General features: G+C 35.9%; 1 protein-coding gene across 1 annotated transcript in view; it reads left to right on the forward strand.

Annotated features, from left to right (window-relative positions):
- LOC139697357 (uncharacterized) overlaps window positions 1–12,311 on the forward strand; it is a 663,676-nt gene that overhangs the window by 381,590 nt on the left and 269,775 nt on the right. The gene's annotated exons all lie outside the window — the stretch shown is intronic.

The following is a 12,311-nucleotide window of genomic DNA, read 5'->3' on the forward strand; positions in this document are numbered from 1 at the left end:
GCGATACGATACGATATTTTACGATGCGATATCACGATACGATACTTAAACGATATTTTAATGGTTAATCTGCTACTATGGGCTAAGACGAATCCAAAAAACCAGATATCTTTAAAATCGACGATTCGATATTTTCCGATATTATTCCACAGTACGATACTTCTACGATATTTTAATGGTTACCCTGCTATAAGTATTAATTTAAAAAACCTTAAAATCGACGATACGATATTACGATACGATTCTTATATGATATTTTAATGGTTATTCTGCTATTCTGGGCTAAGTCGTATCGAAAAAATCAAACGTCATTAAAATCGGTATAGCCGTTTTCCAGGTATAAATGGTGTAACTAACACAATTTACGACTTTGTTATATATATATATATTTATTTATATACATATATATAATGGGCTAACACAATGTAACACAAATAGAAAAGAATAGCAACATTTAAAAGAACACTCACACGGTAAATTGTTCGAGCTTTCGGCCCTCTCAGAGGCCTTCGTCAAGTGAGACTTCAAGTGAGTCTCACTTGACGAAGGCCTCTGAGAGGGCCGAAAGCTCGAACAATCTATCGTGTGAGTTTTCTTTTAAATGTTGGTATTCTTTTCTATTTGTGTTAGCCCATTATTGTGCCGCTCGTGTGAGTTTTTCCGTAAAATCGTTATATATATATATATATATATATATATATATATATATATATATATATATATATATATATATATATATATATATATATATATATATCTTCGAAATGGAACGCTCTTCGGCGACGCACAAATATATAAAAACACGGATGTAGATTTGTAGAATATAGAAACACATTGAAAGGACACTCACAATATGTTATTTGACGTTTCGACAGCACGGCTGTCGTCTTCAGAATGGCGTTCTCGGGGAAGAGCGGAGAGGATGTGCGGGGGAGAGGTGGGGGAAGGAGAGGTAAAGGGACCAATAGGAAATGAACAAGGGGTTGGGGGGGATATGTTGGCAGCCATATGATGCATTCAGTGGGCTTGGTTCTGCCCGGGGGGTTTAAATGATTGCCACAGATTTCCTCATCAAACTGAGCGAAATCGTTCTCACCAAAAATGCCTTTCAATTCAATCACAACATATATTTACAAATAAAAGGCACTGCAATGGGCATGCGTATGGCTCCTACATACGCCAATATTTTTATGGGTAAACTTGAACACGACTTTCTGCAACAACAAACCCTCAAACCACTCTTCTGGGCCCGCTATATCGATGACATTTTCCTCCTTTGCTCCCACGGACGCGAAACTTTATCCTCTTACATTTCCTCTCTCAACTCCTCTTCCTCAGTATCATTCATTTCTTCTATATCCGACTCGAACATCACTTTCCTAGATATCGACATTCACCTCCAAAACAACACGTTTCACACCTCAGTCCACATTGAACCAACCAATAAGCTACAATATCTTCATTTCGACAGCTGCCACCCACCTCATACTAAGCGCTCCATCCCATTCTCACTCTTAATCCGTGCCTTCCGTCTCTGAAACAACAACCCCTCCCAACAGAAATACTTTGACCAGCTACATGACTCTCTTAGAAAATGTGGGTACCCAGAAAAACTACTAAATAGTAAAATCCTCAAACCGTCAACCCAATACACTCCCCTCCCCAAACCAAACCGCCCAAAATGCCCTAATCTTATCACCACTTTCCTCCCTGGAACATACAAATTAAACATTCAATCCGTGACCTCTTCCCCATTATTAACAACACTCATTCCACATCACTTTTATTCCCACATTGTCCCTCTGTTTCGTTTAAACGCCCGTCGAACTTGCGAGACATCTTCAAGTCCACAAAACCAACTGCGAGCACCCCCGTCTCTCCCCTACCCCTATCTGCACCATGCAACCGCTAAGTGATGAGTTTAGGGCAAATCTACATCCGTGTTTATATATATATATATATATATATATATATATATATATATATATATATATATACACTCATTAATTATATAGAAACAGATATAAGGAAAAGGGATAGGAACACACACAAAGGACGAACACAGGTGTTCTGTGTATGAACCCTGTGTTCGTCCTTAGTGTGTGTTCCTATCCCTTTTCCTTACATCTGTTTCTATATAAATCAGTATTTGTTCGCCGTTTGGCGGGACATCGTGTTTGAATGTGTGTGTGTTTATATATATATATATATATATATATATATATATATATATATATATATATATATATATATATATATATATATATGAGTGAAATGAGTATTTATTAGTATATCGTTAATAGCCTTATGTGTCCAAGTTAGGAAGTCTTAACTAGTTAATGTGATTTTTCATTAATGATCACTCTATTTGGAAAATCTGTGTACACATATGTTATGTAATGCAAACTCTCATTTCTTTCATGCAAAATCTCGTTGCTTTAATTCACATCTTTCAGTCAGTTACTCATTGACCAATTTTTTACTCGAATCCTATTTCAATGTGGGCACGCTATCCATTAGAATGCACAAGTATATCATTTTCATTTCGCCGTACTTGTGTGAATCTGCTTTTACTGCTTGTAGATTTTTCTGTCGGTGCGTGATTCTCCAAAACAATATTTACCTTTATAAATTACTCTTCAGGATTACATAATTGACTTTAGCAGGCTGGTAAAACTTACAGTAAATATGTAACAACTCTTTACCAAGTGAATGTATTTTCCAGTGGGGCTGAACGAAATTTTAATAAGAATTTTTATAATACATTTTAGAGTTATAGATATTAATAAATACGAGGAGTATTTTATGGAAAATATTTTTAGATATTTAACATATCTCCCCGATTACCTATATATTTTCCTTTACCTTCTCTTGCCTGGGTATACAAACTACCCCACCGACGTAATTTGATACACTTCTAGCAGAGTAAGCTTATGTATCTTTTTTTGATCTCATTTTCACTAGTGTACATTTTATTAATTCAGTGGACATATTTTGGCTTTAGTATTCCAATCTCCCGGCCTTTAGTTTTTCCTAATAAAAATGTAGAGTATAGTGATGGGTAAATATGACATATTATTACTTTCCGTGGATTGAAGAATGTATCCAAGAGCTTGCTTCAAAATATGTGAGCCTGACTGACTGTAGAAGTTAAAATGCTATCTCAGCTCACATTAGAAGATATTGATAAAATGAATGGGAAAGCGCAAATAAAATGTTATTCTCTTTGTGTCAAAATATTTTTCTTACGAAAAAGATGAAAAAAGTGGCACTGCAGTCGTAGTTTCCTCTCCTCCTTCAATTTATTTATTTTATTCTGATATGGCAAAACTCTTCAAAGAGAAATCTGCGTGAAAATGATACTTATTTACCGAAAAAAATTTGGCAGAGAAACCTTATGTCTCTATTTTAATCCCGAATCTATTACAATAAAATATTCTATACCTTGTAATTTTTTTCTCTTTATTAGACGGAAATATGTAAGTTGACGAATGTTGGTCTTCATGTTAAAATTGTAATTTTTTTCCTAATATACTTGGCAAAGTGACGTGGAATTACTAATGATTCACTAACCACTTGCCATGGAGTGGTTCATCCTTCTACAATGCTAAAAACTGAAATCTGACTGAATTAAGAAAGAGACGCTGAAATCTCTTAAAAGAAAGCGATTACTTTTCTAAAAGTCACATTGGAATATCATATTATGTCAGAAAAATCAACAAAAACTAAAGAAAACACAAAGAAAACATAAACGAAACAGTTATTTCCTGTGCGTTATTGGATTATCGTACAAGTCATTTCCTTTACCTGAGGCAACTCGGGGGATTTTAATTCATTCCGCCGTAAACCCCTTTGTTTTAAAAATTGAGCAGTTTCAAGCATGATGTGGTGGAAGACGAACATAATGAATAACCGATCGTAACACTTTTCCACTTGAATATCTAGAGGAAAAGTGCTACGATAGTTTACACCTTTGTTTTGTTGTAATTTCTCTGACCTATCCCGAGTAAAAACCGCGAAGAAAGCATATGTCAGGGGTTTTTTGCACTGCTGTTGCCACCGAAATACGTGTTGATCTAAACGTTAAAATCATCAAAAATGTTCAAAAAGTGTTACAAATACTCATTAGATATGCTAGCGTGAAACCTGCTTTCAAACCTATTACATCGGCAACGTAACTTCCTTTTTTATTAAGCAAAACTCCTTAAAAAAAGGAAGTTATATTGTCGCACCCTGTATCCTCTACTGTAAAAGTTCCAGATCATACGAAAAAGGAGGGAATTAAAATGAACCGCGACCCCTTATATACAAAAACCACCACATTTACCAAGACAGGTCATGGATAACTGGAAAGCAAGAATTGGAATCATACTTCTGGCAACTCAAATGCGGAGAAAGTCGTATCCAACCTCCGAAATACACTCACATGCATCACCACCTGAATTCAGTACAAGATCCAACACGTATTGATTATTCCGTTGCGTGCCGAAAAAAAATTCCGCGTTAAGTCCCACTTGTAAGGTTATTCCCCTCGAATGAACGGCAGCAGCACTTGGTTTCATGTTATCCTGAAACACTGACGGTGAAGTGTCATTGTATCTAGTAAACCAACCCCGAGGATGGAAGCGAGGGAGTAAGAAAGTGGAGCGACACGAACGGGTTCGGAAAAACTGAGCAGCAAAGCCTTTGTTCGTCACCCCCTTCATTCTCATTTCTCTCAGGTCCCTTCCCAGGCCCGGAGGGGTGGGTTTGGAGGTCGAAAAGGGGGGAAGAGGCTCGAATAGGGAGAGGGGTAGAGATGTCCAATATCCAGGTGGCGGGCTGGGAAGAGAGCGAGGTTGTATTGATTGCGAGGTTTTTATTCCGGTGCACAAAAGGATTCAAGTGGCATGCATCGCACGCGAGACGGGAACATAATGCGCCCATAATATGATCCCAAATTCCCTTCCTTCTCTTCCCCCTGCCTTTCACGTCCACATTACTCCCCGATTCCCAAGTGCTTCCTTCCCGTTACCTCCCCCCACTTCCCCCCTCCAATCCTCGATTCGCGGAAATAAAGCGCCGAAAAATATGCGATCGATCCGACATGTTACTTCGGGATTTTACACAAAGGCGAGGGTTGCTGTCGAGATAAGGAGGGTTTTAGATATGTTTTTGGGTGGATCGGTGACTAATGAGCTAATTTTTCAGTCGAAACGATAGGGAAGCATTCACAGGGTCGTGAAATTGTCGTGACAACTGATTTCTTTGCCAATTCCAATCGAAAGAGGTCAGAGATATATCGCAATGAACCGAGAGACATTCGGGGAAGAGAGGGAAAAGGATTGGATAAAATCACACCTGCATTGCCTCCTACCCCCGCACACCATCAGCAGGAGAAATTACTTGTAAGAATTAACCCATAGTGCGCAAAGAAAAATTATAATTCTTTTGTTTTCCTTTATGAGTGCGTTTCTCTTTGGCTTATATTGATTTTTCCCATGAACGGTGTGATGCATTTGCTGTGCTGCAACCAATAGAAAAGAGAAATGTTGCTCTGTGAACATCGAAAAAAATATTACGATTTTCAACATCTGATTTTTCTCTTCTCATCATTTCTTTGATTAAAAGAATTTATCCAACATATTAATACGCTAACTGTTGGAAAAAACGGAAACGATCCTGAATGATATGTTTTCATATCCTAAAAAGAAAACAAATTGCGTGGTAGTAGTGGGATTGATTTGAAGTTGTTCAAGCTCTCCCACGAATCGAACTATATTATTTTTATAACTTTGAAAATTGACAGTTCAACGCTCAGTATCGTATAGCGTTTCTCATAGGCTTGTCCTGCGGGAAATCAATAGGGCTTTTAATAGGGCTTAATGGAAAACCGAACATTGATCATTGAACATTTATTAACCACAATTACTGTAGAATTAAGCACCAAGTATTTCATATATTATGACACAACTAGGTGATAATGCTAATGGGGCACTCAGGAATGAGGAGGAATTTTTTTGAAGTGACCAATGAATAATTGACGTCCCTCAGATTATCAAGACTTGACGTTACGTTCTCATTAAAGATGATGGGGCAAAGAAGAAGAAAGGCGCTTTAGACCTCGTAAGCCTCAAACGTGTGAAAACTTGTAAATTATACCCAAAGAAGGCTTTAAAGTCTTGTAACGCAGCCTTACAATTATTTAAAATATAATCACGATTATTCTCCATCAATTTTCCTGCTGCATTCATTTAGTACTTGTTTATCAAACATGTACCTTTAAAATGAATATACCAATTCCCCTGGTTAATCTTTTCTGGTACCTATGTCTCATTCATCTTTATTGTACAACCGTAGTCAGATCTTAACTGAAAAATCTTCGGCCTAAATATATTATAAAGTGAAGAGTTTCTGAAAGGTTAAATTGAATTCAGCATTATATAGTTCAATAAGGATACCATAAAATCAGATTCTTAACTGCATATAATAATGTTCACATCAACAGTAAAAATTTCTAGACGCAAAAAGATTATCTGTGATTGAATTGATCTTATTTACGACTACATACTACGACTATACTACGACTACGACTAGTATATGCTGTTGATAATATCTTTACGTGTTCACTCTTAGACAGTTTAAATTCTTCTTTTGTCTCTATTACCTATCATATTAGCATAATACGTGTCTTCAGTTAGAAAATCATTTCAAGTTCCGCAGATTAACATTTTTAGCTAAGGCAGTCAGATATCAATATCTGAAAGATGATCTAGTTAATACGATGAAGTGCTTTATTATCAAAGCACATAGCTCATTTTTTCATGAGGTCTCTCAAAGCATAGAGCAATAAACTATGAAAATGATGTGAACAAAAATAAAAATTCAAGTGCCTGCTATTTAATTATCAAAAACATATGGCTAAAAATATTATTTGTGTGAATGATTTTCTTAAAATTAGAACATTGAAACATATCAAAATTATTTTATTTTATTCAACGATCATAATTTTAAAAAAATGATTCGCACTCCTACACTTACAAGCGTATGGGTGAATGTTTCATAGTGAAAGTCAACCAACATTAAATATATTTTTCTTATGCAACTTTTCGCCTTCAGAAGTCATTTTAATTTTATAAAAATGATTTATTTTTCCATCAAATAATAAATAGCTCTACTAAGTAAACCCTTACAGTCCATAGATCTCTTTATTTTCATGCATATCTATTTTGTTTCCCACTTGAAAAATTCTAAAGTCTGAAACCAAAGAAGCTGATGTGAAGATCGAAAATAAATTATTACTATATTTCAGGTATTTTATTCACCATTTCAAATGTTTCATTGTTTTACGAAACTTGATAATTTTGTGAGTCTCGGAATACTTTTACTTTTTTGTTTTCGATGTTGAATACGATATGTAAGTAATCCAATGAATCCGTGCTTTTAGTATTCATTAAACTTTGTGCAGTTTTTGAGGATTCTTTTGCTTTCCTTTGAAGTTCATTTGGTGTGTACAGATGAATATTTGCAATTACTGATCGAGTAGTGTTGCGTTCAATGTATTTTTGCAACCGTCTACTCTTCCATAGCCCCCATGCGCATTAGTCTTCCCAAAGGCCATCCATCTTTTGGGCAAGACCCTTTGAATGGTCGCCATCGGCGCGTGACCCTTCCACTCTCCCTCTCTCTCTCACTTCATCGACAAACCAGAAAACCCTTTCTAACGCAAATAAAAATCCTTCCAACCCGCTCCCACAAAAAACTCAATCTCCAGACCGATTCTCTCGCCGCAATTTTCGAAAAGAGGAAAAAGGCCGCTATTCTCAGCCTTCAAGCCGTTCCCTCCCGTCACCCTTACCCTCCCCAATCTCCATCATTCCCCCCCCCACCATCTCTCCCTCTCTCTCTCTCCTCTCGAACCTTCTCCCCGAATATCTCATTTTTTCACACTTAACCGCTTTAGCGTTTTATTGGGCGAGAGGAGATTCATATTGGGTTTCATGGAAGGCTATGGGGGCCCCCTCCCTCTCACTCAGGCCAGGGGTGCCTCCAATCTCCGCCGATCTGGTGGATAAAAAGGTAGGCCGACGGGGAGAGAATCTCAGGGGAGGAAGAGTCGCGCATTCCAGCTCAAGAATCCCTGCCAAAACGGATTCCAGGAGTGGAATTGCATGCCAGAGTCAGGTTCTAATGATTCTGCCGAACCTTGTCATCATAATTTGCGCTGATTTGGGTTACCATGTCAAATTTGTTCATTATTCGTTTTAACTCTGGTCATTTTATCATAGGTGATACATATTGTCGTTTGCATTTGTCTCCGTTGTTGCCGATACGATTCTTAGGTTTGAGCATATATTTTTCCGTCTGTGTTTTGGTTAAATTAAACACCAAAAATTAAAAAGCTAGACGCAGTATCGGCGGATATTCTATTCGGATATTCTTATTTTCCTAATTTCTCTGAAGTTTACATTGTATACATTAAAAGTTTCGAAAATAGATTTATTGCAGATGTTCTTCAAAGTAAGATCCCTTGAGCTTTTGCCAGCGGTTTTCCCGCGAATCGAAGACTCCCCGGTAGGCTTATTCCGGAAGATTCTTAATGGTGCGCATGCCAGTTTCTTGAAGGCTCTTAGAGTCCCATAGCTGTGTCCTTGGAGGGAGGATTTCTTTTTTGGTAATAGGAATAAGTCTACGGGTATCAAGTCGGGACTGTCGAAAAAGTTGGGGTCTTCTTCGACGCATTGCAGAAGTTCTTTGCAAGTAGGTACTCGAGTCGTCTTTTGGTTATCCGTCAATATCTTTGTGACAAGTTTAGAACAGATTTTTTGCATCATCAAATTTTCAGTAATACTGGTATGTACTGTCATCTTATCAATACCCATACAATCTATGAACAAGCGCAAACTCAACCGATGGTCTGAACTTATCACTCACGCTCACGACAGGAAAACATTGGCTTATTTTTTTGCTCCTCTATTTAGGCTCTCTTTATCAGTTCAGAGATATATATCTTATTTGTAAAAACGAATTAAAGCTATCGGTCTGACGTCATCTTTGTGGTGAGCCTCTATTCCTTCAGAATAGGGGAATTTTCCTTTTTTTTCGGTTCCTTGGTGATTAAAAACAGCGATTATCTATTAAAATGTTGGTTTGATAGGTGAGGATGGAGATTACTCAATACTAAGCTCAATAGCGTGTGCAATTCATATATATGGGTAAAGTGGGCATCATATTTGGTACGAATTGTCCTCCCCGATCTCCTAATAGTTTCTCTTTCTGTGCCACCAATAATTTCACAGAAAAATATGACATCACACAGCATACCACACTGAAATATCACACGTCTGAGGTTGCCCAGAGTCGTCCTCGGGAATGTACCCGGGGCCCTGATTAAAGTAATAGAGCCAGAAGCCAGTATTCCAATACTCTACACAATGGACTACAATATCTCCCCTTGATGTTTACATTTGCAAAATTTCATGTAACTAAGATTATCTGAATAGATTGTTTATACCTCCATCAAAGTTCGAGAGCTTTCCAGACCAATTACAAATATACGATATTATGATAAATTAATCGTTTACCTATCGTTTAAGGGAATAAAAATAATAACTCTCTAGGAGACTTTATGATGTTTTTAGAACTAAAAATCAAATCATTCGAAAGTTACCCTTTGAAGCGACAACGACGCATAGTATTCACCGGCCGGTTATACGTCTTGGCAACCGGCTGACGTGAAGAAATCGTCTGTAACGATGGTCAAAATATCTTTTCACTAGATAGGCCTGCTTGAAAGATAGGCAGCCCAAAAGCCCTTTAACTTTATAATAAATATAAAAACGCGTGTCTCCAAGCCCTCATAGCGTGAATAATTTATAAAGTAGCTCATTTCCGAGCCTCGTTAATTATAGAAAAGGAAAATTCTATATGAGTCAAAATTCACGCTTCAAAGAACGGGTGTACGTATTACAAAGTAAATGCTACCGCTCTTCTATCCAATGTAGTAAGGAAAATCTCTTTATTTGTTATTTAAGCGGTGAGTTCGTCCTCAAAATTAGTTTCCTATTTCAATTGCAAATTCTTTGTTATGCATCGTTCATAATAATTTTGAAAAACCCGAACTTAATCCAATTTAATGGACAAAATAATCATTTTAATTATATAAATTTTGTTTTATTCAATATTACCACTTTTCATTATAAATAGGAAAATGACAAAGTTCCGCCTAAAACCAGGCGAAATTAAATTCAGAAGTCCATTATTTATAAATGCAGTTTGGTTATGACATCACCTTACTGACTGCGCAGTATCCTTGACGTTATGCAACTTAAAAGCATATTATAATTGAGTGTAGTCTATACTACAGGCCATGGTAAAATGTGGGTTGCATAACACAAAGGATGAATGTGTGTATTTTAGGTCAATTTATTTCTATTTTTATATAACTTATAAATATATTTATGCATTTATAATTTAGATAAATTTTAATTTATTTATAATTTATACAAATATGTTTGCATAACATATATTTTTCATATAACATTACGCCTTCAAACAACGATATCACACCGTAAACCTGTGAAATATAATTATAATTCGAAACTATGTGCATTCTGATGCGATATTTCAAAGCATAAACGATTTGTTGACTAATTTAACTTCGAAATTATATTAACAAATACATTTCCTTTCGCCTAGATCTAACTGAAAATATTTTGAGAATATTCCTTTCAATTCATTTGAACAATGATAATCAAACACCGGTTGTAATATATATTAACCATTATAGCTATTAGCGTACTAAACGCATTAATCCACCTGTTTTAATGTGCTATATGTACATTGTACAAAGGAAGGTTAGCGCAATAAATGACTGTGTAATTTTTGGTAATTTCTTAAAAATTGATTATTCAGATTACCTGGATGCAGGCATAAAGTTAATAGTATCCACTTACTATATCTTCGTATTGTACCTAAACCTATGGGTTATTTAACTTGTTGTCAAGTAAATTAAATCGTAAGATGTACCAAGTGTTCTACTTTTGTAGTTATTTCCTTACCGTTACTTACATTTACACCTCCCTCAAAGGAGAGAAGTGTTTCTTACTGGAAGAGAGAGGGTGAGAGATGGGTTCCACTGTAGCACGGAATACTTCTTACTATAAAATCATATTAAATGGCTCCGATTTTCTCGGTAAACTAACTTCCACCAAATAAATTGTTTATTTCGTTCATTGAATTTTACCTCGTTCGTTGCCCATTTCCCTTTCTTCCATTTTTTCAATCAAGAGACTATATGCATTTCATTCTCAATTTATTCCATCTAAAGGTGTAAAGTATATGCTCTGGCCTTCTTGGGAGGTTTGTTTTACCAATTTGGATGTAAAACAGAATTTGTCGTAAATAGCCCCTGTTATTACACCTCGCGAGTTTCCTTGTTTTGCCAAAAATTAATGGAGTAGAAATGTTCAAAACAAAACATGGTTGGCTCAAGAGAGATGCCCCTTGAACTTTCATTTTAATTGTACTCTTCGGAAGGTTCAGTTAGACTTTTGAATGTCTTCAAATATTGATATTAAGTACAAATTTATGTTTCAGTTTCTAATAAAATGAACTTGAATGAGTGTATCATTTAAGAAGCCGAGAGGTACTGACTCTGGAGAAGGGGTTTCATGAACTTTTATTCCTAAAAAATCGAATACATTTCAAATATTTAATTCAAAACATTATTAATTTTAAATAATGTATCACAATAGACTATTTACACGCAATAGGGACGATTTAAGGGTTTTTAAAATTCGGAAATATAATTTACGTAATACATGAAAGGCATAGGTAAGAAATTTTTGTTACGTGTTTTTACAAACCGTAATAACAAAGAAACAATCATGGGCAGGGTTTTGATATCTAATTATCATCATAAACGTTATCACAAGCATCATTATGATACATGAAAACCCTCTTATGCCTCTTTCCATTTTTGCACAATGTTTCACTCTACAGAGAGGTCTTTTGTTTCATAATTAAGCCGATTATGGCGTAAAAACCTTGATATATAAGTCGTTTTTTATTATTTCATTATTTTATATTGTCAAAGTTTGTTGATTAAAATGTGGAAGTAAACATATTTTCCCACTAATAACAGAAAGCCATTTCCATTCTGGGTCCTTCTCAGTTCCTAATCACATCCTGTCCAGTTCCAATAATTGTAGAAAATATATGTGCGGATCATCAGCAAAATGGCAATCAAAAACCAAAATGTTCTCACAAGATGAGTAGTAATATCTTTTTAAAAAACATCTACTATCGTAAACTCATTCCTAATTCTAGAG

The sequence above is a fragment of the Hetaerina americana genome, unplaced genomic scaffold, assembly GCF_022747635.1.
Source record: "Hetaerina americana unplaced genomic scaffold, ioHetAmer1.1.p SCAF_73, whole genome shotgun sequence".
Classification (NCBI taxonomy): Eukaryota; Metazoa; Arthropoda; class Insecta; order Odonata; family Calopterygidae; genus Hetaerina; species Hetaerina americana.